The sequence below is a fragment of the Ornithorhynchus anatinus genome, chromosome 5 (genome assembly GCF_004115215.2).
Source record: "Ornithorhynchus anatinus isolate Pmale09 chromosome 5, mOrnAna1.pri.v4, whole genome shotgun sequence".
In the NCBI taxonomy this organism is placed as follows: domain Eukaryota; kingdom Metazoa; phylum Chordata; class Mammalia; order Monotremata; family Ornithorhynchidae; genus Ornithorhynchus; species Ornithorhynchus anatinus.
In genome coordinates, this window is record NC_041732.1 from 61516352 (window position 1) to 61521701 (window position 5350).

General features: G+C 49.0%; 1 non-coding gene across 1 annotated transcript; it reads left to right on the forward strand.

The window, feature by feature from the left end:
• The first annotated feature begins 4742 nt into the window (after positions 1 to 4742).
• LOC114812591 lies at positions 4743 to 4880 on the forward strand. The gene has a single exon (XR_003760242.1). It is a non-coding gene; the product is annotated as a small nucleolar RNA SNORA7 (small nucleolar RNA).
• Positions 4881 to 5350: the final 470 nt, after the last annotated feature.

The window sequence follows — 5350 nt, forward strand, 5'->3', positions numbered from 1 at the left end:
CGCTGGGTTAGATACAAGGTAATCGGGTTGTTCCACGCGGGGCTCACAGTCTTAATCCCCATTTTACAGATGAGGGAACTGAGGCACAGAGAAGTTAAGTAACTTGCTCACAGTCAGCTGACAAGTGACAGAGCTGGGCTTTGAATCCATGACCTCTGACTCCCAAGCCCGGGTTCTTTCCACTGAGCCACGTCGCTTCTCACGCTGACCAGCATGGGGGAGTTTTGACTTGTAGCAGGTTGTCTTCCACTCTCTCGCCACTGGCCAAGCTAAGGATGGAATGGGCAGGCCTCCTCTTGACTCTCCCTCCCGTAGCCGAGACTGATAGAGCACTGGAGACTTTCCAGGCAAGGGGAAGCTAGTGGGGACTCAAAACACAATTCTGTCCCAGGTTCGGGCAAACTTTGGAACTGCCCTGTACAAATGTCTGCCCTATCATTAGGGGGAGCCCCAAGGACATATTGTGAGTGTGTCTGTGGAGGGATAGAGATGAGAACTCTACCCATGTGACCCCCCAGCTCATAGATCCTTCCTCTAGGTCACAGATTCCCTGGGCCCCATCCCTACATCCAGTGCCAGAGCAGTAGGTGACTAGGATCCCAATCCTATATAAAAAAGGGGCAGAGATTAAACTCCCTCAGATTTAGCCAGAACCCTTTGCTTCACACTCACCACCATCTATAAATGACAACCACGTTCGTGGAATTCCAAAATCCCTCTGGAGTACGAAGATAAGGTTGCGACAGCAGAGGTGAGAGGAATGTGAGGCAGGGAGACCACAGAAAGCCATGTTCCAGAATTAAGCCAGGTATTCCTAAACCCACCATAAATGCTTATCCTATATCCTTCTCTCAATTTACATCTCCTGGATTAACTCTCCTTTTGGCCCAGGGCTGTTAGATTTCGGGGGGAGATGGGGTCTCTGTAGTCGAGAAGCAGCACGGCTTAGTGGGTAGAGCTTGGGCCTGGGAGTCAGAAGGGCCTGAGTTCTAATCCCGACCCCATCACTTGTCTGCTGTGTGACCTTGGGCGAGTGATTGAACTTCTCTGCACCTCAGTTACCTCATCGGTAAAATGGGGATTAAGACTGAGCCCCATGTGGGTCTGTGTCTAACCGGATTATCTTGTATCTATCCCAGCACATAGTAAGCACTAAACAGATATCATTTAAAAAAAAAAAAATTCTCATCTAAATCAATATCACTGAAGACAACACCGCTGTCCTCCTGTCTAATAAGCCCACAGTCTTGACATCTGCCTAGACTCATCTTTCTCATTCAACCCGCATATTCAGCCCGCCACCGACTCGTATCAGTTCTACCTCCACCACATCTCTAGAATCCACCCCTTGCTCTCCATCCAAACTGCTATCCTGCTGATCCAAGCACTGATCACTTCCCGCTTTGACTACTTCATCAGCTTTCTGGCTGACCTCCTTGGCTTCAGTCTCTCCCCACTCCAGTGCATCCTTCACTCAGCTGCCCTGACCATTTTTCTAAAAAGATCACTCCTTGCACATTTCCCCACGTCTCAAATCCCTCCAGTGGTTACCCATCCATCTCTGCATCAAGCAGAAACTCCTTACCTCAACTTTAAGTCACTCCAATATCTCTTCCCTTTCTATATAACCGTGTACATAATTATGGATTTATGAGGGTGGGAGGGAGGGTCATTAGCTCAAGGCCTTTGGCAGCAGGCCCTAAAACCCCTGAATTAGTCCGGCCCCGCCCCAGGCCCTGATAGCCAGATGCTCCGTCGAATCTCATCCCAGCTCTATCCCAGGCATCGTGGGGCTGAAGCTGAGCCTGGGGACCTTTGCTTTAAAAGGTTCCAAACAACTAAGCCAGCTCCTTTGTGCCTCCTGGCTTTAATATCTTCTCTATCAGGGCTCACCCATGCTTCCACACCTTTAAAAGTTTCCTTCAGGTAGACAATCTCCCACCGGGCCTATGACCTAAATCAGATGTCAAGGGAGCCGGGGCCTGGATGAATCAAATCAAGCAGAGTGAGAGCCTACTCTCTAACAGCTGAGGCTGTAATGCAATAAAATGAAGTGAGAAAGGAGCAGGCATACTCCCGTATCTGCCCAAAATGCTGGGCAGGGAGAAGCTGAAATGGGAGAAGCAGTGTGACCTGGTGAATAAAGTACAAGTCTAAGAGTCAGAGGAAGCAGATTCTCACCCTAACTTCACTACGTGTCCTCTATGTGACCGTGGGCAAGTCAGACCTATTTCTGAGCACATTCTGTGTGCAGAGCACTGTACTCCGTGCTTGGGAGAGCACAATAATAACAAGGTATAACAAATACGATCCTTCCCAAAATGACCTTACAGCCTAGAGACAAGTTTACAGTCTAGGGACTCTGTGTCTCAGTTACCTCATCCGTAAAATGGGGATTAAGAGTGTGAGCCCCGTGTGGGACAGGGACTGGGTCCAACCTGATTAGCTTGTATCTACCCCAGTACCCAGTACAGTGTCTGGCACAAAGTAGATTCTGAACACATACCATAAAAAAATTGGGTACCTGCTCCTTTAAGTGTTAGACCGAGTCCGTCCTTTGTAGGTCTGTTCACGGTTTCTCCTGGACTGTAACAGCGATGCTTGCTTTTTAGCAGTAAAGTGGTAGTGCACTGTAAAAGTTTCTAAGAAAGGGCTCAGATTAAAGGACAAGTACACAACACCTTAGAGCCCATTTAACAGCGAGAGGGAGTCAAATCTCTGAGTTCATCTGAGTTCCTGTATGGGCAGTTATGGGCAGGGAACGTGCCTTCTAATTCTGTGTATTGTGCTCTCCCAAGCACCTAATGCGGTGCTCTGCATGTAGTAAGCACTCAATAAATACCACTGATTGACTGGTTCCTCTCCAGATTTTTCTGTGAGCCTACAGGTAAGTCAAATCAACCCTCAGTCTCAATTGTCTCTCCATAAAATGAGGTCCCCCGTGGCGGGGAAAAAATAATATGAAGAAGAGTGCTTGCATTTTCCAAGGTTCCACAAATCCTGGATACATAAAGCTTAAAAGATTCACAACCACAAAAATGCTACCAGCCCCTTGTTTAATCCAAAAAGTACAAACAAAAGACTTTTATTAACTTTCATTACATCTGACTCTTCTGTGGCGAAAGGCCGTCAGACTTGCGGGAGCTCTGACTTGTTCTCGAGCAAGTCCTACTTCCAACACCCCATTTGCCCACTTCCCAGTAGCGAAAAGTCTGGCTTATGTCTCACACTGCACCTCATGCCCTGAAGTACCAGACCCAAAATCGCAGACGCTCCTTCTGCAACCTCGGCCCAGACAGCTGCCTCCTGCTTCTGTGATCTCTCCTTCCTTCGACATCCATTCGGCATTACATCCTCTCTGGGTAAATTCTCGGTTCAGAGCATTTAGAGAGAGAATTTCAGAACTGAGCATGGGGAGACTATGAAGGAGAGTAAATTAGACACGATCCTGGCCCATGCAAAGACCGACAATCTAAGCTTGTTGTGGGCAGGGAATGTGTCTGTTTATTGTTGCGCTGTACTCTCCCCAGCCCTTAGAACAGTAAGCGCTCAATAAATATAATTGACTGACTAACCAGGCGATGGATATAAAAGGAGGGAAAGAAACGGAGACAAGAAGCGGCTTGGCCTAGTGGAAAGCACCTAAGGCTGGGAATCGGAAAGCTCGGACTCCAGTTCCGGACTTCCCACTTGCTGGCTGTGTGTCCATCATCAAGTCATTTCACTTCCTCCAACTCCTACTCTGAAAAATGGGGATGAAATACCCTCTGGACCGGAAGCTCCTTGTGGGCAGAGAACGCGTCTACCAACTTTGATATATCGTACTCTTCCGAGTGCTTAGAACAGTGCTCTATACACCGTAAGGGCTCAATAAATATGACCAATTGATTGACTGATTGACTGTTCTTCCCTCCTCCTCAGACTGTGAGATCCTCGTGGGCCAGGGACCATCTCCAACCTGATTGTACCGTATTAAGCCCAGTGCTCGGCACATAGTAAGTGCTTAACAAACACCACAATTAAATGATGAAAACAATGAATTGCAAAAGAAAACCCTGTTATGAACAGCAAGCGCTCATGTGAGTTTCAGACAAGGGGGGCATTATCAGGAGCAGCCGTCTAGGCCAGAGCCCAGCAAGTGTGGCCTTCCCAAACTTCCAATTGTTTGTACTGAGGGTGACACCTTGTCTGGGTTCCTGCCCGGGCGGGACCGGTCCCCACGGTTGTCCCCGCTCCCACCACTTTAGAGTGTCTTGGAACAAAGTAGGGAAGCTTTGGGAAGCAATGTAGTCTGGTGGAAAGAGCACAGGCCTAGGAGCCAGAGGACCGAGGTTCTAATCCCGGCTCTGCCACTTGACTGCTGTGTAACCTTGGGTAAGTCATTTCACATCCTCTGTGCCCCAGTTCCCTCAGCTGCAAAACGGGGATTCAATATCTGTACTCCCTTCTACTTAGAAAGGGAGTTCCCATGTGGGCCGGGGACTGGATCCGGCCTGATTAACTTCTATCTAATAATGTTGCTATTTGTTAAGTGCTTACTATGTGCACTGTTCTAAGCGCTGGGGTAGATACAGGGTATTCAGGTTGTCCCACGTGAGGCTCACAGTCTTCAGCCCCATTTTACAGATGAGGGAACTGAGGCACAGAGAAATGAAGTGACTTGCCCACAGTCACACAGCTGACAAGTGGCAGAGCGGGGAATCGAACCTCTTTCCACCGAGCCACGCTGCTTCCCAGTGCTTCCCCTCTCAGGGTTGCACCTGGAGAGTTTCCAGTACTCTACCAGTCTCGACTACAGGAGGGACAGTCAAGGAGAGATATAGCCATTCCATTCCTAGCTTGGATAGTGGCTGGCAAGTGGAAGGGAGTCTGCTACAAGTCAAAACTCCCCTGTGTTGGGCAGCAGCAGCTTGGGAGAGAGTCGAGGGCGGAGACCCAAGTTTCCTGCACAGAAGGAGGCGATGTGAAACCGCTGCCTTATTTTTACCAAGGAAACTCTGTGGATCCACTGTCGGAATGATTGCAGACGGAGGTGGGGTGTTCTGGGAGAGATGTGTCCATGGCGTCGCCATGGGTCGGAGATGACCCTACAGCATATGACCGGACCCGGTGCTTTGAATAGCGCTTGGTACATAGTGAATGCTTAACAAAGATCATTCAAATAGAAATCACGGTCTCTCTCTATTCCACTGCGGCTGCTGCAGCCTAACCCTATAGGGCCTTCCTCTTTCCCGTCTTCTCACCAAGGAAAAGTGGGAAAAGACCCCCACGTTTCCAAGTTCCAGACCAAACCCCCCCCCAAAACAGGCACAATTGACCCATGTCAGGGTCACCCACCTGCTCTCTACAA